Source organism: Pelophylax lessonae, assembly GCF_965119305.1.
Source record: "Pelophylax lessonae genome assembly, chromosome: 12".
NCBI classification, from domain to species: Eukaryota; Metazoa; Chordata; class Amphibia; order Anura; family Ranidae; genus Pelophylax; species Pelophylax lessonae.
This window is the reverse complement of record NC_138779.1, coordinates 127,265,027-127,292,398: the sequence shown is the minus strand read 5'-3', so window position 1 is coordinate 127,292,398 and position 27,372 is coordinate 127,265,027. Positions and strand designations below refer to the sequence as shown.

Below are 27,372 nucleotides of genomic sequence, written 5' to 3'. Positions count from 1 at the left end.
ATGCAGAGTGCCCACAGCATTGTACCCCAATGATTGCAGAGTGCCACAGCATTGTATCCCAATAAATGCAGAGCGCCACAGCATTGTACCCCAATAAATGCAGAGTGCCCACAGCATTGCCCCCAATAAATGCAGAGTGCCCACAGCATTGTCCCCCAATCAATGCAGAGTGCCCACAGCATTGTACCCCAATAAATGCAGAGTGCCACAGCAATGTACCCCAATAAATGCAGAGTGCCCACAGCATTGTCCCCCAATCAATGCAGAGTGCAGCGTGCGTGCTCCCTTCAATTTAATGCACTTACCTGGCGGCGGTGGCGGCGGGTTCTTCCCTCCTCGATCCAGTCCGTCCTCTCTGCGGCGGCGGCGGCGGGAAGGAGAGCGGCTTCTCCCTCGTCCTCCGAGCGGCGGTGACGGTGAGTGACTGACTCACGCACCGGCACCGCCCCCATTGTGACGTCAGGGATCGGATGTCCTGGATGATGATTGGTCCAGGCTGGAGACTGGACCAATCACAGCCAGGATATCCGAAAGTGGGGGTTTCCAATCGCAAGGACTTGCGATCGGGTTACGCCCCCAGAAGGCTGCCGATCGGCGCCTCTTCTGGGACGTAACCCCCCCCCCCCCCAGCCACCACTTCCAATGCAAAGGCCGGCGAACCCAAATTTTTTTTTAAAAAACTTTATTTGTTCGCTGTCATTTTTTTTTTTTTTCTTTTTTTTAGGGGTAGGGGGGCGGCGCCCTGGCGCCCGCTATGCACGGGCCGCCACTGATGATAAAAGCAATGGTAATCTAAAAACAATAAATTGACAATCCTTGTATAACAATATGACTGATTTATAAAGTGCTGAAGTGATTATCAATAAAGTGATCCGTGCCAAATCATATAAGTGATCAAGAATAAGTGAAGGTGCTGATGGTGGGCAATAAGTACAATTGCACAGTAGTAAATGTCACAGTGATCCTTGTATGGCAATGTGAACAATATATAAGGTGTTATAGTGACAATAAATCAATAAAGTGATCAATGCCAGGTATAAATCATACGAGTGATGGGATAAAGAAGCTGGTGGTGGGCTGCAACTAAAGTTGCACAATGAGAATAATCTAAATAACAAAATAAGGTGCAGGTGAGGGTGTGGTAGATAATCAGTGGTGCCAAATCAACTGATAATCAGCAAAAGAATGCTGCAAGGTGCCTAAAAGCATCCAGATATACAGTATATAAAAAATATATACAGTAAAACCTTGGTTTGAGAGTAACTTGGTTTAAGAGCGCTTTGCAAGACAAGCAAAATTTTCAAATAAATTTTGACTTGATATACAAGCGATGTCTTGATATACAAGTAGCCTCAAGTCAAAGCTGAGTATAAAAGAGAAGAGAGGCGCCTCTAAGTGTAGCAATATGGTTAAATTTAATGACGGTACAACATTTAGCAACTCACATGGTTGATGATTAGAACAGGCACATCTAAGGATGTAGGCATCCAGGCTAAAGCTGTCCACATATTGGAGGGGAGTTTATGTCTCAGTTGGACCCTGTAGTAGGTTTTTGCCACCGTCCCAGAAGATTCTAAAATTGTGGTGGATGTGGGTGCCTCAAACCCAGGTAAGGGGACTTTAAGGGCAAGAGTAGGTTAGAAAATAACGTTGAAAAAGAAGAAAATTTATTGATAATAATAATAATAACAGATTACATATTAAAGATGGGATGACCCATAGACAATTGGTGTATGGGTAAAGCCCATAGTGTGAAAGTATGGAAAAATTGTGACTTGAAAACGGTGATAGAGATCCACCTATTTTGCTGTTTCTATTTTCCAGGTTGGGGATAAACAGAATCCAAAGCAAAATAAGGGAAAAGGATCTTGGGTATGATCCTAGTAAGTCCTACGCATTTCGGCCCGATGAGGGCATTTCTCAAGGATAAATCACCAATTCTACAAAGCAATAATAGAAGTGTTATCATTTGATGCATAAACTCAAAGTGAAATTTATGCTAAACAATGAAAATGATAATGATGAAGATTAATAACATACATGTTTTTAAGCCCGAATGTTGCATGTCAATGCACCTTTCTTTGATACTCAAACTGCAGCGGGAACCGTATGCTGCTAACAGGCGGCGTCACCCTCCTGTGTTGTGAACGAAAACAGAATGTTTATGGGAATTGAGTAGGGTTGATTTAGGAAAAAAAAAAAAAGTGATAATAAAAAAATTACTTTACTTTTGCAAAGAACTGTGTGATCCTGGTGGATTTCGTCACAGTTTGCATAATGTGTCAGAGGCTTCAATCCGTTGACTGAGTACATTTCTAAGAAAATATATGGTATATAATAATTTCTTGGTCAGCTATTGTATTTAAAAGTAATCAATAGTGACAGTATTCATTTTTAGGGTGTATATTTCAAATAAAGTATTTTTGTATTATTACTTGTGTATCCAGTGTTGAAAATCCTGGTTACTTCGACTTTTTGTTACATCAGCAGAGAGATGCAAACTGTAGGGGTAAAAGTATAGGTAAAGTTCCCATTTAAATAATGGAGCAGCAATGTTTCCTTTTCCCAGGAGCTGGAATGAAGCTTACTTAGTTGTCCACAGCAGCATCTACTTCCGTGACCTCACCGCTCCCTCTGTTGGCAGCAGAATGAGTGTCTACGGATGTTCCCCGGCCTTTTATGTGAGCCGCACATGCATTCATTGGCTGTGCGGCATCACATGACACGGACCCATTATGCAACCAGCCGAGAAGTAGAAGTGCGCATCCCCGGCGGCCCTCTGGTCGTGCCATAACGGCCGCCGACACGGTTTTAAATGGAGCATTGTTCCTCTGATGGAAATCGGAATGGGGTGCCAATCACCCTGCTTGTGCCCCAAGCACCCCGACCCTTGGATCGGGGTTATCCGTGCCGGGTGCAGTCTAAGAGTTTTAAAAGAATCGGTGTTGGCAAATCGGGCTGTACAATATATGCTCAATATTATATGTTTACAATACGAATGACATACATGATTACAATTTTGTTCGTTCCTAGGAACATACATAATATTATTTTGGTGTAGTTTTAACAGCAGTAAAAGTTTGTTGAGGTTTAGAAAGTGCACCGAATCGGTGCTTAGGTTAGTCCAGAAGGTGAACGATATGGTTAGTCTGATGTGTGCATTCATTGAAAATCCATATGGGAGAGGACAAACATCTATATATATACATATATACAGGTTAAAAGGAAAAGATCAGGTAAACTTAGTTGTGATGTCTTTCTAGACATTAAACCCTAATGGAGTACCAGTTGATCGCTATAGCGACCAGGAGAGTTTAGAGTAGGGAAGGTGGAATTTGCTAGATAGGGACGGACCAGAGATATATCTGAGCAGGGATACATCGGAGCGACCTATTTGTCCGGGGTTTTGTTTTGAGCAAGGGGTGGGGATGACATATTTGAATATATGTGAAGACCCCTGGTATTATTTCCTCCTAGCAGAGGAGGGGGATTTTTTAATCTGTTTTTCCAGAAGAGAACCCCGGAAGGAATGGGCGAAAACTCTGGGCCTCATTCAAGCCCGGGGGATTGGTTGCCTGAAGGTGGCTTATCCATCGCATTTCTTTTTGTAGTAATACCTTGTTCCAATCTCCGCCGCGTATCGGAATGTGAATACGGTCCAGGGCAAAGAACTTGACTTTAGGCATTTTATAGTTATGGTCGAAGGCCACGTGTCTTCCAAGTGGCACATAATAGTTCCCAATCTCCATGGTGTGCATGTGTTTGTTTACCCTTCTTCCTAACTCTTGTCAGGTTTTCCCGATATAAAAAGACCCACACTCACATAGCATCATATATACCACAGCTTTTGTACTACAATTGCAAAAGTGTTTGGGTTTGAAAGGTTCACCGTTAGGTAGCGTAATTTCTATAGTTTTACAGATGACCGGGCATTGTGCGCAATGTCCACACGGGAATGTTCCTTTTATTTTACAGGGGTCTTTCCTGGGTCCCTCTTTATGTTCGCTTTTGACGAGCGTCTGCTTCAGAGAGCCGGCTTTTCGGAAAGTAATTGGAGGATAGTCAGGGAGTAGTTCTGAAATTGAGGATTCTACTTTGAGGATTGACCAATGTCTGGTTAGGATTTGTCTAATCTGTTTGTGCTCATTCGTGTATTTCATGATGATCCTTGTTGTTGGTTCTTTCTTCTGGTGGTCCTTAATATCCTTGAAAAGAAGTGTTTCCCTTTCTTTATTGTTTGCCCTGTTATAGGCCTTCCTTAATGTCGTCTTTGTGTACCCTCTTAGGAGTAACCTTTTTGTCAAAGCATTTGCCTCTGTTTGAAAGTTGTAAAGTTTCTTTTTAGCCGTAAAAACTGGCTGTAGGGTATCGAATTTTTCAATGGTGTTGGGTGGAAGCTGGAGGCGTCCAGGATTGTATTCCCTGCCGTCTCTTTCCTGAATAAAGTTGTAGATATTTTGCCTGCTGGGTTCTTTTGGATCCAGGTGTCTAGAAATGAGATTTTGTTTTTATCGTAGTTCATTGTGAAAAACATATTGTAACTGTTTCTATTCATTTCTTTTAGTAGATCGGCAATCATGTCTTCAGGTCCGCTCCAGACAATTAGTATGTCATCTATGTATCGCTGCCAGATGAGGATGTTGTTTGAGATTTCCATGTGTTCTTCCTTAGCCAAGAATTCTTGTTCCCATATGCCTAAATATAAATTCACATATGAGGGGGCACAGCTAGTGCCCATGGCAACGCCACACGTTTGTAGATAGTAATCTCCGGAGAAGGAGAACACGTTGTGGTTTAAGATAAAGTTAAGCATGTCCAGTATGAAGTTGTTAAAGTCTTGATCGTGTTGGCTTCCTCTGCCAAGAGTTCTCTCTATCGCTTGTAATCCTTTGTTGTGTGGTATATTATTGTAGAGAGACTCTACGTCTATCGTAACAAGGTAAGCATTTTCCGGTATGATTAGATCATTTAGGATCCTCAGGAGATGCAGGGTATCTTTTGTGTATGATGACAATTCATTTACATATGGTCTTAAATGTGTGTCAATTACTTTACTTATTGACTCCGAGATATTCCCGTTCCCTGAGATTATTGGTTTTCCTGGTGGATTCTCCAGGTTCTTGTGAATCTTGGGTAGTGCATATAGTGTTGGTACTCTTGGGTGTGGTGTTCTGATGAACTCCCACAGTGTTTGGGAGATAACGCCTTTATTTAGGGCTTTGTCCACTTTGATGTAGAACTCCTCGTTGTATTTTTTTATCATGATTGGAGCTATCTTTTTGTAGCATTTCTGATTTGAGAGAATGGTATAACACATGGCTTTGTATTTGTCGTTATCCATTAGAACGATATTTCCTCCCTTGTCGGCAGGTTTGATAGTAATACTATTGTTTTGTTTTAGTTGCTTTAATGCCATTCTTTGTTTTTTTGTCAGATTTTGTTCGGTATTTTTTTCTTTCAGTTCTTCAATATCTTTTGTTGTTTGTCTCACAAAGAGAGCAATTGCTGGGTTTGAAGTCAGAGAAGGAAATTTACTTGATTTCTTTTTGATACTTTGTATCTGTTGTGTTTCTTCTTCGTCGTCGCTTTCGATGATTGTATCCAATTCCATTGGTTCGTCTAAGAAATCTGTAAATTTAAATCTCTTATGGCCCTAAACTCGGCCGCAGTTAGAGTTTGAGGCACCCACATCCACCACAATTTTTTAAAGCTGTCCACATAGACCATCCTCCGCATCGCCATTTACGTCATCCCTTCCATGCTGCCCCCCGATTTCAGATCGCTTTACTCCAGGGTGGTCTTCCCGGTCAGGATTACAGACTGGCAGCCAGCGGTGCAGAAGATGGTCTTTGTGGACAGCTTTACCCCGGATGCCTGCATACTTGGATGTGCCTATTTTATTCATCAACCATGTGAGTTGCTAAATGTTGAACCTTCATTAAATGGAACCATATTGCTACACTTAGAGGCGACTCTCTTCTCTTTGATACTCTGTAGCTCCTGCTGGATTTTGCTTCTAATCCCCTTGTTGAAGCGGCTATTTGTGGATGGTCATTTTATGGTTATATAACCTCTCGCAATGCTATAATCTTTTTATATGGACTATAAACTGAATGAATAAATGGTTGTGGAACGAATCATCTGAGTTTCCATTATTTCTTATGGGAAAATTTGCTTTGATATAAGAGTGCTTTGGATTACAAGCATGTTTCCGGAACGAATTATGCTCGCAATCCAAGGTTTTACTGTATATAAAAATTATATATATATATATATATATATATATATATATATATATATATATACATATGATATAATAATAAAAAAATGGATATGAAATCACAAAGTCCCAAAAGATGTGCAAAAAAAAGTGCAATATATAATAAATGAAGATGATAAAAGTTCATATGTGATCCGGTGACATGAAACACTTCCGGTGATGACCAAGTGCGATAATTCGTGAGCTTGAAATTCAAATTATGTGCAATGGCCGCTCACCTCCATTAACAATCAATAAAGCATTTTGGTGTAATCAATCACCATAGGGGACCTCCAGATGTTCTCCAATAGGATGGGGGGGGCTTATGGAATCGACAAATGAATCTCCAAAGATATAAAATGCCCAATCGATATTCCTATCTCTTCTATGGGGTCATCATATAGGCAGCAATAGGTACGGAGTTCCTGGGACACTCGTTCACCAAAGATAAAATGGGGCTCTCATAGTGCAGTAAATCAGGTTTTAATAAATCAAAATATAGCAAACTTACAGTTAAAACAGGGAAGATGCGTTCAGTATACAACGAGATACCGCCGATGCGGTCTTTTCTGATACTTCTGGTCTTGGCCGTAGACCGGAAGTGACGTCACCTGGCTTCTCCCGACGCATTGCGTCACAAACACACGTGACTTTCTCAAGGGTCCCTTGGAATAATATGTTCTAATTTATGATATTGAGGTTTGAACATGCACTACAGACACAGATTTAGAAATTGTGATATACTGTATAACGTCTTTCTAAATAAAACCAAGTTTAATAAACAAAAAAAATATTGCTTTTTGACAAACAGAAGCGCAACTTTAAAATACAAAAAAAACCCAAAAAACTGTAAACTCTATTGGCTGTAATGTGATCACACATACCGGTATTACCTGAATATTTTACCAACATTAAATATTAAGAAAAAATATAAAAAAGCCTTTTTCTTAATTTTTTCTCTTTCAGCAGCTTAGTAGATGCCCCTTACTTGTGCTTATACAGTAGTGCAATATATGTTTAAACTTTAATGTGCTATTACTACAGGCTCTGAATGGAATTGTGTTGCTGATTTAGAAATGGCCAGCAGAGTAGTGTTAATTTTGATGTCAAATTTTAATTTAGTTTTAGTCATAGTCTTTTGTCTAAAATGTCATTTTAGTTTTAGTCGTATTTTAGTCATCTGAATTGTTTTAGTCGTATTTTAGTCGACTAAAATTGTGTTAATTTAGTTGATGAAAATAATTTAGTCAACAAAATTACCACTGCCGCCCGCCCTGTAAGAAAATACTAGGTTTATGGCAGCGATCTGCTGCTATAACACTGGTATTTAATGTCAAAGTACCGTCTTAAAACTGCAGCGGGCGGTCCGGAAGTGGTTAAAAATTTCCATAGGTGACGTTTTAAACCTTTTTTTTTTAAATCAGAGAAAATTTTTTTATTGAGAAAACTCATACCAATACAACAAACAATGAAACACTGCACAACAGTCTTGCAAAAGAAAACAATGTTCCCCTTTCCCTGGCACAGCACCAGTCGTATCAGGGTAACAAATACACACAATAGTAGAGCTGAGATCATCCCACATATAGTACTTAGAGTTAAGACAACAAACGATCCATAATAAGATCAGTAGGGGCCATACCCGGACAGTCAAGCCATGCTCCCCATATCTTAGAAAACTTTTGCGGGGAACCCCTATGCTGGTATATCACCTTTTCCATACAGAGGGTACCTGCCATCTGTTCTAGCCACATCTTGTATGTAGGAGGTTCCGGCGCTATCCAATGTCTCAGGATAAGCAAACGGGCCTGGAACAAGGCACGAGAGGCCGCCTCCCTTAAAAATCTATCCTCCACCACAAGATCCAGCATGCCCAGAATACATGGCTTGGGGTCACCCGGGATGTCCACCCCCAGGGCCCTATTGATAGCAGAGCGAACCGCAGCCCAGTACCTATTGTAACTTCGGGCAGCGCCAGATCAAGTGGAGCAGGTCCCCAACCTCTGTCCGACAACGACCACAAAGGTCATCCGCCCGGAGACCCATAGAGTATAATTTCAAGGGGGTGTGGTGAACTCTAAGTAAAATATACAACTGAGAGACTTGGTGCGACACATTCAGAGAACAGGTGCGCACCGCCTCCAACGCCTCCTCCCACTGCTCACCCGGGATCTCCCCCACGTCCGGACACCACCGGTCGCAAGCCCCGCCGGGGTATTTTTCTAGGACCGTGCTCAGTAGGGAAGCGTAACAGCCAGTTATGAATCCCTTAGTGTCTTTGAATTGCTCCATGAGAGGAAAGACAGGGGTAGGGGATAGCTGCAGCCGCCCCACGGCAGCCTGTGCCCGCACAGCATGCCGCAACTGGAAATAATAGAACCTCATATTACTTGGTAATGCAAACCGGTCCTGCAGGTGTTCAAAAGGCAGCAAAACCCCTCCGCGCAAGATATGCGTCAGGTGAGTCACTCCCCGTGCGGACCACCTACCAGCCTGGTCCAACTTGCACAACTCAGGGTAAGAACGGTTACCCCAAATCTGGCTAAATTTAGTGTATCCCAGAACTTGTTGTAATTGTTTAGTTTTATCCCACACCTTTTGAAGGAGTCGGTACGTAGGGTATCTCTTGTTGGGTTTAGTAAACAGCTGAGCCTCCAGACCCTCCGGTATCCCACTCGCGCCAGTAAACCATTGCATGACCGCCAATGCCGCGCCCAGCTACGACCCAGAGACCGTGCCCACCAAGTGCTGCAATTGAGAGGCCAGATAGTATAACCACGGGTTGGGGAGAGCGAGCCCCCCCCCATCCCGGGGTTTCTGTAGTTGTTCCAGGCGCACCCTAGCCGCCTTTCCCTTCCACAGCAGTGTCCTGAAAAGGGTGTTTACGATCCGAAAAGGTTTTCAATGTAATAACTATTGGGGAGTTGTGGAGAAAGTACAATAGTTGTGGGTTTTAAACCTTTTTAATGGTTACCTGTTTAGAGTGACTGAGGAGGTCTTGTGTTAGAATTATTGCTCTCGCTCTAACGATCGTGCGATACCTCACATGTGTGATTTTTTGGAAAATGAAGAATAAAAAATGCATTTTTCCCACAAAGTTATCATTTAACAATCAGAAAAAAACATATTCAGCAGGTACTGTTAGACAAGAGCCTTTGTAAAATGAATGTGGACTTTTAGGGCACAACATGAGACATATATTCAAAAGTATGTTTTGATGAAATACAATTTTTTTGGACAATCATTTAAAACATGAAGGGTATTAAAAAACGATAGAGAAAGGGCTCTAGAATAGATTATTAGGCCCAACTCACAAACAAGGTACAAAGTATACTAAGAGCAAGAATATTCTAAAAATATTACATTGTTTACATCTAATGTTCGAGTAATAGACAAGGAAATGAAAAAATCCATATACTAGATATGTGAATGCATGTGTTCATGTCTGATCTCAGGTCGGTCAACGCATTTCACAAATAGCTTGGTCTGGAACACATAGATGTAGGTGTATACATCATTCTTAAAGGCAGCGTGTATCCAATTCCTTTGTAGACATCTTGGGGGCGGACACAGGGGTACAAGATAGGACCCAGGAACAATATTGTTTCAATGAACTGTTGTAAACGTCGCATATAAACATATAGTTGGGCTGTGTGTATGTTACTCTAGGTAATAAAGGTCTATGTGGTACATATATGTTCACTAGACGTGTGTCACGAAGACCCCATGCGACCAGACTAAGGTTGGGTATGTGGAGTATATGGAGGGACCAGATCCTTCAGCAATGCCTTAAAGGACGAAGTATGGCATGATGATGATAGTCTCCTGTAGTGGATGTTTGCCTCATCTAGAGAGCGCCGCCCTCTACAGAGTACAGAGATACCACATGCATGGCAGTTTTTCAATGTTTGGACTTATTATGTACAGGACATTGTATCTTGTGTATCACAAATACCAACCAACACTGCATAGAAAACAATGGTTACCCCTGTATGAGTGGTCAGGGAACATAGCTTAGTGTAGTTTCACCTTTAGCAGTCCCTATTCCTATAAGCGAAACAGGACTAGCCTATCCATACATGGCTGCCCCCAGAAATTCATGTTCACTGGCCAGGAAGTACAGGAGGCACAAAAGAGTTCCTGTGGTTCCAGGGTTGCAGTTGTCCACAGGGGATGGCTGGGACATAGTCAGCGGGATGTGCAAATGGGTCAGATAGCAGGCAGCGACACTGTCAATAAATAGGCAAAGGATCAGTCCAGGCAGCAGGCAGAAATGTTGTCAATAAACAGGCCAGGGCCAGCAAACGCAGCAGGCAGAGGTAGCACTGCAATGGTGTGCCAATGATCAGGAACGCTTTTGCTGTCTGCAATGGCTCTGGTGACACTACTTGGCTAGATTGACGCGAGCATTCATAACTCCCTCTGAAAGTGTAATTCATCTTTGTAAGTTGAAATAAATTTTAATATTATTTGTAAAGTTTATTATAAAGAAATATATTGTGTATTAGTTTGTCTTTTTGCTTTTTGCTTTTGTAGTAACTCACCTGATCCCTCTCTGTATAAACACCCCTGAAGAAGCCATAAGGCGAAACGCGTTGGAAGGAGACCTATCCTCTTCATACACTGTGATATGCAGCAGACTTGGGAGGGGAGGAACTCCTTTAGTTTGAGGGTGGTGTTACCTTGAGTTATTTACTATGATATGCAATATCATTTTCTGGATTTGATTTTGTCATTTTTTTTATGACTGAAATTTTTTAACTATCACTGTTAGGATTTAAATAACACAATATTTTTTATGATATGTATGTCTATTCTTAGTAGCACTGAAGGTGGAGGTCAACACCTATAAAGTCCCGTTGTTTTCTAATTTTTTCATGTTTCTATCCTCTTGTGACACTATACTGATGTAGCAGAGATCAGGGGCACTCTTTCTGGCTGCACTGGTCTGGTGAAATTGTCACTGGTGTGGCAGCCATCAGTATGGCCCCTTTTGCAGGGAGTAGAATTAGTCAAGTGGATCTGCCTGCTTAATGGGGGATCTCTCTGCTGATCCCCACTGAGCAGGTGAATGACAGGTCTGTGTCCGCTCCGCTCCCCTATGCAGAGCATGCATGGACACAGCCCTCTCTTCTCTATCCAATTCACCGGATGGGTGGCAAATATATCCCCATCCATTTGTTTTTAGTGGACCGGATGCCTGCTGTTGTCCGCCGCTCTATAGAGAACAATGGGTGGTCTGATCGGGTCCACCTGAAAAACAGACAGGCAGACCCCATCAGTCTGCTGGTGTGAATGGGGCCTAACATTGTAACTGGATGTGCAATTAGGCCTTGTTTACAGGGGTGTATCAATGTGTAAGGCAAAGGCCGTGTTATGCACCCCAGTGCAGGCAGTCTCATTTATACTATGTCCATTGGGACACAGCGGCTGTTCCCAATCTGTCTGTGTTCAGGCCTTGAATTCACACAGATGTAAGACTTAGCGGAGTAGCGGCTGTGAACTGTGTAGCCACTGTGTCCCAATAGACATGAATGGGACTGCCTACATGGGGATGCATGGAACACCAGTGCTTTCTCGCAGCTAAATATGGCCCTTGCACAGGGTACACATTGATACGTCTTGTGTGAATGAGGCCTTATGGTCTCACTGGGACTGTTGTGGTGGCGTTCAGGGAAACTGACTGGCTGCACTGGTATGGTGAGTGTGTAAAGGCTTCTTTATATTATTTATTATTTAGCTCCATTCTGCAGGCAATTGGTTCTATTAGTTAGGGGTATCAGAGTAAAGGGGGCTGAAAACAAATGCATGCCACACTTTTTAGATATTTATTTGTAAATAAATTAAAAAAACATTTATCATTTTCCTTTTACTTCACAATGATGTGCCACGTTGCGTTTGTCTATCACATAAGATCGAAATAAAATACAGTTACTATTTTGGTTGTAACATGACAAAATATAGAAAATTTCAGGGGGTGTGAATACTTTTTCAAGGCACTGTACATACGTACGTACGTACAGGTGCATCTCATAAAATAAGAATATCATCAAAAATGTAATTTATTTCAGTAATTCAATTGAAAAATTGAAACTTATATATTTTATATAGATGCGTTACACACAGAGTGATATATTTCAAGCATTTCTTTCTTACAGCTAGTGAAAACCCAAAATTCAGTATCTCAGAAAATTTGAATATAACATAAAATCAAAAAAAAAAAAAAAAAAAAGGATTTTTAATATAAAATGTTGGCTTACTGAAAAGTATATCCACGTACAGTACAGTATGCACTCAATACTTGGTCGGGGCTCCTTTTGCATGAAATACTGCATTAATGCGGCGTGGCATGGAGGCGATTAGCCTGTGGCACTGCTGAGATGTTATGGAAGTACAGGTTTCTTTGATAGAGGCTTTCAGATCATCTGCATTGTTGGGTCTGGTGTCTCTTATCTTCCTCTTGACAATACCCCCACATATTCTCTATAGGGATTAGGTCAGGCGAGTTTGCTGGCCAATCAAGCACAGTGATACCATGATCATTAAACCAGGTATTGGTACTTTTGCCAGTGTGGGCAGATGCCAAGTCCTGCTGGAAAATGAAATCAGCATCCCCATGAAGCTGGTCAGCAGAGAGAAGCATTAGGTGCTTTAGAATTTCCTAGTAGAGGGCTGCGCTGACTTTGGACTTGATAAAACGCAGTGGACCAACATCAGCAGATGACATGGCTCCCCAAATTATCACTGACTGTGGAAACTTCACACTGGACCTCATGCAACTTGGATTCTGTGCCTCTCCACTCTTCCTCCAGACTCTGGGACCAAGTAAAATGCAAAATGTTTCACAGTCCGTGATGATTTGGGGAGCCATGTTATGTGGTGTTGGTCCACCGTGGTTTATCAAGTCCAAAGTCAGCGCAGCCCTCTACCAGGAAATTCTAGAGCACTTCATGTTTACTTCTGCTGACCAGCTTTATGGGGATGCTGTGCAGAGCACCGGAAGTGACGTCGTAAATGCGGAAGCAAGGTCCGCAATTACCTGTACCCAGCTAAAAGCTTAGCAAACCACGTTTGTTTGTAAGTGCATTTGATTTTATTTAAATAAAACCGTTTTACTATGGCAATATTGCACTATGTGAGTATCTTACTTTGAGATTTGTGGGACTCCTGGAGGACGTATACCCCGATCCATGCAGCAGAGGTGACCATCATCCCTTGATTATAGTATAAGGAAGGAGAGGAGTGAAACTTCTGTATAACCAAGAGGCGCATGACTATAGAAATTGAGGTGAGCAGTTAGCACGCCCTTAGGGGCAATAAGTGAGAAGAAGCACCCCGATTTTCACACGGTGTGAGGTGGAGGTTCAACACCCGGAATCAGAAAGATACTATTTATATTTTTTATAATTTAGACACTCTAAGCACTTTATAAAGACTAAAAACGCAGAGATTGTGAAATAAGAGCACTCACCTGTTTATTTATTGAGCACTGAACACTTTACTGTCAATTACTATGAGTTTTTTTACTATGTCACTTATTGAAATTATTCTATTTACTATTTTTCTATTTACTTGAAAGTACAGTGATTTATATTTTTTTATCTTTTTTAAATTTTTCCCTTTCACTAAGTTTGTAAGCACTGGGCACTTTATATGTATAATTTTAGGAGAAATTTATAAAGACTCATTGATTATTTTAGAAATACACTCACAATCTGTAGAAGACACTTGAATAGAATTGCCACCATCACATATTTATTATTGGTTTTTATTAATATTTAGTATTTATTGATTTATACTACTCCCCTGAAGCGCAGTACTCCTCCCCCTTCACTATATATTTATACTGTATGGTTTACAGAATCGTTACATGCAGCATTAAGGGAGCTACCACGTATACATCCCCCAGACAGCGCGAGACTCACACCAATATATACATGTATGGAGATGCTGATTTCATTTTCCAGAAGGACTTGGCACCTGCCCACGCTGGCAAAAGTACCAATACCTGGTTTAATGATCATAGTATTACTGTGCTTTATTGACCAGCAAACTTGCCTGACCCAAACCCCATAGAGAATCTGTGGGGTATTGTCAAGAGGAAGATGAGAGACACCAGACCCAACAACGCAGATGAGCTGAAGGCCGCTATAAAAGCAACCTGGGCTTCCATTACACCTCAGCAATGCCACAGAAGAAAGAAATGGTTGAAATATATAATAAATAAATATATAACTCTGCATGTATCGCATCTATATATATAAAATATATGAGTTTCACTTTTTGAACTGAATTACTGAAATACATTAACTTTTTGAAGATATTCTGATTTTATGAGATATACCTGTATATATTGGCAGAGCGCACATGTGCTTCACCCAGGCTGATTGGCCACTACAAGATAAATGTATCGTTGGTCAGAAGAAATACTGGGAAATATGAAGAAGTCTGCAAAAGTGACAACAAATACACACATGCTTCAAAAATGGCATTGGTCATGGAACGACAGGTGACTTATTCACAAAGCTGTAATTTAATTATTTATTTAATTTATTTTTTTAATTTAATATTTGCTGGTGTGTATGTGTGTTTGTGTGTATATACACTTTTGTGAACACTTTGAAAACCTACCAGATCTCAATGGGGAAAAATTATCATGCTGGACATCTATACTGATATGGACTGGGTGATGTGTTAGGAATGAAAGGATGCCACGTTAATTAAAATGATCAAATTACAGGGGGCCGAATTCAAAGACACACCGAAAATCAAAGTGAAAAAATGATGCAGCAGGCTAGTCCATTTTGCTGAAATTTCATTACAGCAACTCAAAATGGTACTCAATAGTTTGTATGGCCCCCACGTGCTTGTATGCATGCCTGACAACGTCGGGGCAGGCTCCTAATGAGATGATGGATGGTGTCCTGGGGTATTTTCTCCTAGATCTGGACCAGGACATCACTGAGCTCCTGAACAGACTAGTGTAGCCTGGTGGTGTCGGATGGTCTGAAACATAATGTCTCAGAGGTGTTCTATTGGATTTAGGTCAGGTGAGCGTGGGGGCCATTCAATGGTAATAATTCCTTCATCCTCCACCACATAAGGCCAGGAGGAACCCAGGACCCACTTCACTGGCAGAGGGTCTGACAATGGGTCCAAGGATTTTATCCCGATACCTAATGGCAGTGAGGGTGCCATTGTCTAGCCTGTAGAGGTCTGTGCATCCCTCCATGAATATGCCTCCCCAGACCATCACTGACCCACCGCCAAACCGGTCATGCTGAACGATGTTACAGGCAGCATAACGTTCTCTACGGCTTCTCCAGACCCTTCAGCGTCTGTCACATGTTTAGGGTGAACCTGCTCTCATCTGTGAAAAGCACAGGGCACCAGTGGCTGACCTACCAATTCTGGTGTTCAATGGCAAATACCAATTGAGCTCTACGGTGCCAGGCAGTGAGCACAGGGCCCATTAGAGGACGTCCGGCCCTCAGGCCACCATCATAAATTCTGTTTCTGATTGTTTGGTCAGACACATTCACACCAGTGGCCTGCTGGAGGTAATTAAATAGGGCTCTGACAGTGCTCATCCTGTTCCTCCTTGCAAAAAGGAACAGATACCGGTCTTGCTGATGGGTTAAAGCGGAGTTCCACCCTGGTAATACTTTTTAATAAAAATACCCCTGGGACAGTCAGGGCTAGTACATTCCACAATGGCTAGCCTCTGATCTGTCCCGGGTTGCACTTACCTTTTAGAAGAAATACTTTTTTTTTTTTACAATTCAAACGGTTCCTTTATTGAATAAAGTGGAAAGACACATGTACAAATATAACAGATACAGAACAGGTCAACAGGAAATACAGTATTGAGCAATTAATCCGCAGCAATACAAGACATTCATGTAGGAGAGAGAAAAACCATTCAGCCCTCCCTCCGCACCTCCACCCGGGAACACCCCAAGCAGAACCAGGGTCGGCCACCGCACCTAACTCATAGGTGCCAACCAAGGCTGCCAAACCCTGTCAAACTTCTTAGGACAATTTCGCAACATATAGGTTAATTTATACAGTGGTAGGACAGCATCAATGGAGCGTTCCCAGGAGATTAACGAGGGGGGGAGGGGGCAATCCATTTCAAAATTATTTCCCTCTTAGCATAGTACAGCAGATAACCGATGAGCAGTTTCGTGGGTCTAGGCCTCTGATCATCATCCACAATACCCAGTAGGGCCAGCGCTGGTGAGACCAGGAGAGCCAGACCCAGTCTGTGATTAATAACATCAAAAACCTGCACCCAGAATTGCGCTATCACAGGGCATTCCCAAAATATATGCAAGAAGGTCCCCTCCGAGGTCAGACAACGCGGGCAATTCGGAGATCTCTGGGGGAAGATCCTATGTAGTCTCTGGGGGGTATAGTAGATTCTGTGCAAGAACTTGGTCTGAATCAGTCTGTCCCTGGCAGATATCATTAATTTAGTACCAGCCTCAAAGCAATCTTCCCATTCCTCTCTATCCAGGTCAGGGATATCCCCCCTCCAGAGGTCCCAGAGCTTGTCCATACGGGGAGCGTGAGTGCACTGCAGCGTAAGGTAAAGGGATGAGAGCGGTTTGGTCACCACCTCATGAGCCAATAATTCCTCGACCGGGTCCATCTCCAGGGTCAAACCCTCAGGAAACTGGGCCCGGAGAGCATGCCACAGCTGGAGGTACCGAAAATACATCCATCTCGGCAGACCCCGCGTCCGACGGAGATCAGCAAAAGGGAGGACGGAACCCGCCGGGCACACATCCCGGAGAGTCCGCACCTCATGCCTAGCCCACAACTGAGGGTCTTGCAAGGACCATAGATGTTGTAGGTTGGGGTTCCCCCATAGGGGGCACACGGGGGACCACGTGGTAGGGCTCAGAAAGCGCTGGCGCGCTGCCACCCATACCCGCAGAGTAACCCTAGTGGGCAGGCGGGGAAGCCCGCAGCCCTCTTAGAAGAAATACTTACCTTGAAAATGTATTGTCCAGCGCTGCCATCTCAGGTGTGGGCAGCTTGAAGCCAGCGAGATCCTCTTCTGCGTCCTATTCCATCTTCTTCGGTCCCAGGATGCACTGCGCCGGCCCCGCCGTCACTTCCGGTGCGCGCGCGTCATCCCTCCACAGCTTCTGGGCATGCCCAGAAGCTGTTTAGAAGGGAATGACGCACGCGCCCCGGAACTTACGTCGGGGCCGGTGCAGGCGCATTGATTCCTGGAAGCGATGACGTTCAGCTCCCAGGAATCATTGCAAAGCCAGGAAGTGACGACGGGCCGTGGCCGCCGAGGGGAGGAAGAGGGAAGTAAGGTAAGTATATTTTCTTCTCTACGAGGTAAGTAAAAAAAAAAAAAAAAATGCGATTATCCATTTGTTTTTCAGGTGACCCGGAGCGAGAAGATGGAGGTAAGTATCATTTTAGGGTGGAACTCCACTTTAAGGGCTTTCTACGGCCCCTCCAGCTCTCCTATAGTATCTGCCTGTCTACTGGAATCTCCTCCATGCTCTTGAGACTGTGCTGGGAGACACAGCAAACCTTCTGGCAATGGCACATATTGATATGCCATCCTGGAGGAGTTGGACTGCCTGTGCAACCTCTATAGCATCCAGGTATCGCCCCATGCTATCAGTAGTGACACTGACCCTAGCCAAATGCAAAACTAGTGAAAAATAGTCAGAAAAGATGAGTAGGGAAAAAAAATGTCAGTGGCCTTCACCTGTAAAAATATTCCTATTTTGGAGGTCGTCTCATTGCTGCCCATCTAGTGCACCTGTTATTAATTTCATTAACAGCAAAGCAGCTGAAACTAATTAACAACCCCCTCTGCTACTTAACTGACCAGGTCACTATCCTAGGAGTTTAATTGACTTGATGCTATACTCTGATTAAAAAGTGTTCCTTTAATTTTTTTCAACAGAGTATATATCTATATATATATATATATATATATAAACACTCACTGGCCACTTTATTAGGTACACCTGTTTAATTGTTTGGTAACACAAATTGGTAATCAGCCAATCACATGGCAGCAACTCAATGCATCTAGACGTGGTAAAGATGAGTTGCTGAAGTTCAAACTGAGCATCAGAATGAGGAAGAAATGGGATTTAATGGATTCTCAACGTGGCGCGGTTGTTGGTGCCAGACGGGCTGGTCTGAGTATTTCAAAAACTGCTGATCTACTGTGAATTTCAAGCACAACCATCTCTAGGGTTTGCAGAGGTATGAGAAAGAGAAAATATCCAATGAGCTGCAGTTGTGTGGATGAAAATGCCTTGTTAAAATCAGAGGTCAGAAGAGAATAAGCAGACTGGTTTGAGATGTTAGAAAGGCAACAGTAACTAAAAAAAAACCCTCGTAACAACCAAGGTATGCAGAATACCATCTATGAATGCACAACACACCAAACCTTTGAAGCAGATGGGCTACAGCAGCAGAAGACCACACCGGGTGCCCCTTCAGTCAGCTAAGAGCAAGAAACTAAAGCCCCATACACATGAGAAGAAATTCGGAAAGGGAAATTTCGTCCGACGACCGATCTGCCGATTTTCGGATTGTTAGTATGGTGCTTTCGACAGCCGACTCCGACTTTTCGGCTGACAAAATCCTGATGTGCAGGCATTAAAATTTTTGTCCTCCGTCAAAACACGTCCGATTTTCGTCTCATTAGTACAGATTTTGATGGGGAAAAATCTTATGAGCAAGACTAGGCATGCTCAGAGATGAAAGAAGACATACAAAGCAATCCAACACATGACATCACTTCTGAAGTAGAATTTTGTCGGGCGGGAAAATTTGTGTGCAGTCTAGAGCACATTCCAACCAACAGACACCACTCTGGACAAAAGACGGATGACCGGTCGGTGGAAATTTGTTGCGTGTGTACGAGGCTTTAGGCTATAATTCGCACAGGCTCACCAATATTGGACAATAGAATATTGGAAAAATATTTGCCTGGTCTGATGGGTCTCGATTTTAGCAGCGACATTCAGATGATAGGGTCAGAATTTAGCATAAACAACATGAAAGTATGGATCCATCCTGCCTTGTATCAACGGTTTAAGCTGGTGATGTAATGGTGGGGAATATTTTCTTGGCACACTTTCGGCTCCTTAGTACCAATTGAGGATCATCTAAATGCCACGAGTATTGTTGCTGACCATGTCCATCCCTTTATGACTACAGTGTACCCATCTTCTGATGGCTCCTTCCAGCAGAATAAGGCAACATATCAAAAAGCTCAAATCATCTCACCACTGGTTTCTTGAACATGACAATGAGGGCACTGTACTCCAATGGCCTCCACAGTCACCAGATCTCAATCCAATAGAGCAATTTTGGGATGTGGTGGAATGGGAGATTTGCATCATGGATGTGCAGGCAACAAATCTGCAGCAACTGTAAAATGCTATCATGTCAATACGGACCAAAATCTCTGAGGAATGTTTCCAACACCTTGTTATGAAGAATTAAGAATTTAGGCAGTTCTGAAGGCAAAAGGGGGTCCAACCTGGTACTAGCAAGGTGTACCTAATAAAGTGGCCGGTGAGTGTATATGTATATATACAGTATATACAGTGTTGGGGGTAACTAGTTACAAAGTAACTGATTACAGTAACTACATTACTTTTTTTGGTAACAAAGTAAAGTAACTAGTTACAATACTAATATTGGTAACTACACTACTTTACTAGGCTATAGGAGGTAACTACACTACTTTACTAGGCTATAGGAGGTAACTACACTACTTTACTAGGCTATAGGAGGTAACTTCACTACTTTACTAGGCTATAGGAGGTAACCACACTACTTTACTAGGCTATAGGAGGTAACTTCACTACTTTACTAGGCTATAGGAGGTAACTTCACTAATTTACTAGGCTATAGGAGGTAACCACACTACTTTACTAGGCTATAGGAGGTAACTTCACTACTTTACTAGGCTATAGGAGGTAACTACACTACTTTACTAGGCTATAGGAGGTAACTTCACTACTTTACTAGGCTATAGGAGGTAACTTCACTACTTTACTAGGCTATAGGAGGTAACCACACTACTTTACTAGGCTATAGGAGGTAACTTCACTACTTTACTAGGCTATAGGAGGTAACTACACTACTTTACTAGGCTATAGGAGGTAACCACACTACTTTACTAGGCTATAGGAGGTAACTTCACTACTTTACTAGGCTATAGGAGGTAACTACACTACTTTACTAGGCTATAGGAGGTAACCACACTACTTTACTAGGCTATAGGAGGTAACCACACTACTTTACTAGGCTATAGGAGGTAACTTCACTACTTTACTAGGCTATAGGAGGTAACTACACTACTTTACTAGGCTATAGGAGGTAACTACACTACTTTACTAGGCTATAGGAGGTAACTTCACTACTTTACTAGGCTATAGGAGGTAACCACACTACTTTACTAGGCTATAGGAGGTAACTTCACTACTTTACTAGGCTATAGGAGGTAACTACACTACTTTACTAGGCTATAGGAGGTAACTACACTACTTTACTAGGCTATAGGAGGTAACTTCACTACTTTACTAGGCTATAGGAGGTAACTTCACTACTTTACTAGGCTATAGGAGGTAACCACACTACTTTACTAGGCTATAGGAGGTAACCACACTACTTTACTAGGCTATAGGAGGTAACTTCACTACTTTACTAGGCTATAGGAGGTAACTTCACTACTTTACTAGGCTATAGGAGGTAACTACACTACTTTACTAGGCTATAGGAGGTAACTTCACTACTTTACTAGGCTATAGGAGGTAACTTCACTACTTTACTAGGCTATAGGAGGTAACTACACTACTTTACTAGGCTATAGGAGGTAACCACACTACTTTACTAGGCTATAGGAGGTAACTTCACTACTTTACTAGGCTATAGGAGGTAACTACACTACTTTACTAGGCTATAGGAGGTAACTTCCCTTCTTTACTAGGCTATAGGAGGTAACTACACTACTTTACTAGGCTATAGGAGGTAACCACACTACTTTACTAGGCTATAGGAGGTAACTTCACTACTTTACTAGGCTATAGGAGGTAACTACACTACTTTACTAGGCTATAGGAGGTAACTACACTACTTTACTAGGCTATAGGAGGTAACTTCACTACTTTACTAGGCTATAGGAGGTAACTTCACTACTTTACTAGGCTATAGGAGGTAACTACACTACTTTACTAGGCTATAGGAGGTAACCACACTACTTTACTAGGCTATAGGAGGTAACTTCACTACTTTACTAGGCTATAGGAGGTAACTACACTACTTTACTAGGCTATAGGAGGTAACCACACTACTTTACTAGGCTATAGGAGGTAACTTCACTACTTTACTAGGCTATAGGAGGTAACTACACTACTTTACTAGGCTATAGGAGGTAACCACACTACTTTACTAGGCTATAGGAGGTAACTTCACTACTTTACTAGGCTATAGGAGGTAACTACACTACTTTACTAGGCTATAGGAGGTAACTACACTACTTTACTAGGCTATAGGAGGTAACTACACTACTTTACTAGGCTATAGGAGGTAACTTCACTACTTTACTAGGCTATAGGAGGTAACCACACTACTTTACTAGGCTATAGGAGGTAACTACACTACTTTACTAGGCTATAGGAGGTAACTTCACTACTTTACTAGGCTATAGGAGGTAACTACACTACTTTACTAGGCTATAGGAGGTAACTTCACTACTTTACTAGGCTATAGGAGGTAACTTCACTACTTTACTAGGCTATAGGAGGTAACCACACTACTTTACTAGGCTATAGGAGGTAACTTCACTACTTTACTAGGCTATAGGAGGTAACTACACTACTTTACTAGGCTATAGGAGGTAACCACACTACTTTACTAGGCTATAGGAGGTAACTTCACTACTTTACTAGGCTATAGGAGGTAACTACACTACTTTACTAGGCTATAGGAGGTAACCACACTACTTTACTAGGCTATAGGAGGTAACCACACTACTTTACTAGGCTATAGGAGGTAACTTCACTACTTTACTAGGCTATAGGAGGTAACTACACTACTTTACTAGGCTATAGGAGGTAACTACACTACTTTACTAGGCTATAGGAGGTAACTTCACTACTTTACTAGGCTATAGGAGGTAACTTCACTACTTTACTAGGCTATAGGAGGTAACCACACTACTTTACTAGGCTATAGGAGGTAACCACACTACTTTACTAGGCTATAGGAGGTAACTTCACTACTTTACTAGGCTATAGGAGGTAACTTCACTACTTTACTAGGCTATAGGAGGTAACTACACTACTTTACTAGGCTATAGGAGGTAACTTCACTACTTTACTAGGCTATAGGAGGTAACTTCACTACTTTACTAGGCTATAGGAGGTAACTACACTACTTTACTAGGCTATAGGAGGTAACCACACTACTTTACTAGGCTATAGGAGGTAACTTCACTACTTTACTAGGCTATAGGAGGTAACTACACTACTTTACTAGGCTATAGGAGGTAACTTCCCTTCTTTACTAGGCTATAGGAGGTAACTACACTACTTTACTAGGCTATAGGAGGTAACCACACTACTTTACTAGGCTATAGGAGGTAACTTCACTACTTTACTAGGCTATAGGAGGTAACTACACTACTTTACTAGGCTATAGGAGGTAACTACACTACTTTACTAGGCTATAGGAGGTAACTTCACTACTTTACTAGGCTATAGGAGGTAACTTCACTACTTTACTAGGCTATAGGAGGTAACTACACTACTTTACTAGGCTATAGGAGGTAACCACACTACTTTACTAGGCTATAGGAGGTAACTTCACTACTTTACTAGGCTATAGGAGGTAACTACACTACTTTACTAGGCTATAGGAGGTAACCACACTACTTTACTAGGCTATAGGAGGTAACTTCACTACTTTACTAGGCTATAGGAGGTAACTACACTACTTTACTAGGCTATAGGAGGTAACCACACTACTTTACTAGGCTATAGGAGGTAACTTCACTACTTTACTAGGCTATAGGAGGTAACTACACTACTTTACTAGGCTATAGGAGGTAACTACACTACTTTACTAGGCTATAGGAGGTAACTTCACTACTTTACTAGGCTATAGGAGGTAACTTCACTACTTTACTAGGCTATAGGAGGTAACCACACTACTTTACTAGGCTATAGGAGGTAACCACACTACTTTACTAGGCTATAGGAGGTAACTTCACTACTTTACTAGGCTATAGGAGGTAACTACACTACTTTACTAGGCTATAGGAGGTAACTACACTACTTTACTAGGCTATAGGAGGTAACTTCACTACTTTACTAGGCTATAGGAGGTAACTACACTACTTTACTAGGCTATAGGAGGTAACTACACTACTTTACTAGGCTATAGGAGGTAACTTCACTACTTTACTAGGCTATTGGAGGTAACTTCACTACTTTACTAGGCTATAGGAGGTAACCACACTACTTTACTAGGCTATAGGAGGTAACTTCACTACTTTACTAGGCTATAGGAGGTAACTACACTACTTTACTAGGCTATAGGAGGTAACTTCACTACTTTACTAGGCTATTGGAGGTAACTTCACTACTTTACTAGGCTATAGGAGGTAACCACACTACTTTACTAGGCTATAGGAGGTAACTTCACTACTTTACTAGGCTATAGGAGGTAACTTCACTACTTTACTAGGCTATAGGAGGTAACTACACTACTTTACTAGGCTATAGGAGGTAACTACACTACTTTACTAGGCTATAGGAGGTAACTTCACTACTTTACTAGGCTATAGGAGGTAACTACACTACTTTACTAGGCTATAGGAGGTAACCACACTACTTTACTAGGCTATAGGAGGTAACCACACTACTTTACTAGGCTATAGGAGGTAACTTCACTACTTTACTAGGCTATAGGAGGTAACTACACTACTTTACTAGGCTATAGGAGGTAACTACACTACTTTACTAGGCTATAGGAGGTAACTTCACTACTTTACTAGGCTATAGGAGGTAACTTCACTACTTTACTAGGCTATAGGAGGTAACCACACTACTTTACTAGGCTATAGGAGGTAACCACACTACTTTACTAGGCTATAGGAGGTAACTTCACTACTTTACTAGGCTATAGGAGGTAACTTCACTACTTTACTAGGCTATAGGAGGTAACTACACTACTTTACTAGGCTATAGGAGGTAACTTCACTACTTTACTAGGCTATAGGAGGTAACTTCACTACTTTACTAGGCTATAGGAGGTAACTACACTACTTTACTAGGCTATAGGAGGTAACCACACTACTTTACTAGGCTATAGGAGGTAACTTCACTACTTTACTAGGCTATAGGAGGTAACTACACTACTTTACTAGGCTATAGGAGGTAACTACACTACTTTACTAGGCTATAGGAGGTAACTTCACTACTTTACTAGGCTATAGGAGGTAACTTCACTACTTTACTAGGCTATAGGAGGTAACCACACTACTTTACTAGGCTATAGGAGGTAACCACACTACTTTACTAGGCTATAGGAGGTAACTTCACTACTTTACTAGGCTATAGGAGGTAACTACACTACTTTACTAGGCTATAGGAGGTAACTACACTACTTTACTAGGCTATAGGAGGTAACTTCACTACTTTACTAGGCTATAGGAGGTAACTACACTACTTTACTAGGCTATAGGAGGTAACTACACTACTTTACTAGGCTATAGGAGGTAACTTCACTACTTTACTAGGCTATTGGAGGTAACTTCACTACTTTACTAGGCTATAGGAGGTAACCACACTACTTTACTAGGCTATAGGAGGTAACTTCACTACTTTACTAGGCTATAGGAGGTAACTACACTACTTTACTAGGCTATAGGAGGTAACTTCACTACTTTACTAGGCTATTGGAGGTAACTTCACTACTTTACTAGGCTATAGGAGGTAACCACACTACTTTACTAGGCTATAGGAGGTAACTTCACTACTTTACTAGGCTATAGGAGGTAACTTCACTACTTTACTAGGCTATAGGAGGTAACTACACTACTTTACTAGGCTATAGGAGGTAACTACACTACTTTACTAGGCTATAGGAGGTAACTTCACTACTTTACTAGGCTATAGGAGGTAACTACACTACTTTACTAGGCTATAGGAGGTAACTTCACTACTTTACTAGGCTATAGGAGGTAACTACACTACTTTACTAGGCTATAGGAGGTAACTTCACTACTTTACTAGGCTATAGGAGGTAACTACACTACTTTACTAGGCTATAGGAGGTAACCACACTACTTTACTAGGCTATAGGAGGTAACTACACTACTTTACTAGGCTATAGGAGGTAACTACACTACTTTACTAGGCTATAGGAGGTAACTACACTACTTTACTAGGCTATAGGAGGTAACTACACTACTTTACTAGGCTATAGGAGGTAACTACACTACTTTACTAGGCTATAGGAGGTAACTACACTACTTTACTAGGCTATAGGAGGTAACTACACTACTTTACTAGGCTATAGGAGGTAACTACACTACTTTACTAGGCTATAGGAGGTAACTTCACTACTTTACTAGGCTATAGGAGGTAACCACACTACTTTACTAGGCTATAGGAGGTAACTACACTACTTTACTAGGCTATAGGAGGTAACTACACTACTTTACTAGGCTATAGGAGGTAACTACACTACTTTACTAGGCTATAGGAGGTAACTACACTACTTTACTAGGCTATAGGAGGTAACTACACTACTTTACTAGGCTATAGGAGTTAACCACACTACTTTACTAGGCTATAGGAGGTAACCACACTACTTTACTAGGCTATAGGAGGTAACCACACTACTTTACTAGGCTATAGGAAGTAACTACACTACTTTACTAGGCTATAGGAACGCGCTTTCCTGCGTTACCCAAGCCGTGTGATACAATCGTTATTTCGAAGAATAGAGAGGGATGAAGTTTATGACTTTTTGTTGCACTTTATGTTTTATTCTGTTTTTTCAGGTTTTGTTCTCATTTTTCCCAAAGCCTGTGTTTATACAATAAACTCTATGCAGAAAGAGTGTCATGTATCTTCTTCTACACGGTCAATTAAGAAAGAGGAAAGTAAAGTAATAAGTAGTGAAGTTACTTTTCAAATGCAGTAACTAGTAAAGTAATCTCGTTACAATTTACAGAAGTAACTAGTAACTAGTTACATTTTTTGAGTAACTTCCCCAACACTGAGTATATATATATATATATATATATATATATATATATATATATATATATATACACTAAGTGGGCACTCTTGGAAAATTTTACACACACATCTTTAGTAACTTTTAGACATGCTGGGTTTGAGATGATCCAAAAAAACCTCCTTGCACTCTTTGAAAACAAATGATTGAATAAAACAATAAAAATCATAAGGGACCTTAAAATATCTTTAAAGTTAGGTAAGCAGCAGGAACAGCTATCAGCATGCTTCATAATAGGATTATATAGGCTTTATAACAATAACTCACCAGGGGTATAGTTGTTGCTTAGGAAGGAGTGAGAGGAGAATGGCAGGCAGCACAAGCAGCTCAGGATTTCATGATATCAGTCCACACCTCTCACAGGCTGACCAATGCAGGTACAGGAGAAGCATTGTTAGGACTCTGCTATGGAAACCAAGGAAGCCTAACAACCTAATGGTGATGGAGTAAAAACAGGAAAAGAAAAAAACAAAAAACATTGCAGCCCAAAGAAAGAGTAAAGTTATTTTTTATTTATTAAATGAATTGTATTCACACATTCAGAATCGTATGCTTAGTTGCCAACTGTCCTTAGTTTCCAGGGACAGTCTTTTGTTTTCAGTCCCTAGTTTTGATATAACACACATATTTACCATAAAAAAGTAATATGTTACATTTAGGCTTTACAATAGCTGTAATCATAGATCCTTTTTAACCTGTTCCTGCCCGCGCTATAGCCAAAAGACGGGCTATATTGCCAGGAGGGCATCCATTTACATCCACCCGTGCATGAGCTGCCTGCGCGCTCCCTGCGGGGCGCG

At 41.6% G+C, this 27,372-nt stretch overlaps 1 protein-coding gene across 1 annotated transcript in view; it reads right to left on the bottom strand.

Moving 5' to 3' along the window:
* DRC12 (dynein regulatory complex subunit 12 homolog) overlaps nucleotides 1-26,920 on the bottom strand; it is a 60,247-nt gene extending 33,327 nt beyond the window's left edge. Inside the window, exon 1 of the mRNA XM_082274554.1 lies at nucleotides 26,840-26,920. The gene's annotated coding sequence lies outside the window, so the exon portion shown is untranslated. The remainder of the gene's footprint in view (nucleotides 1-26,839) is intronic.
* Nucleotides 26,921-27,372: the final 452 nt, after the last annotated feature.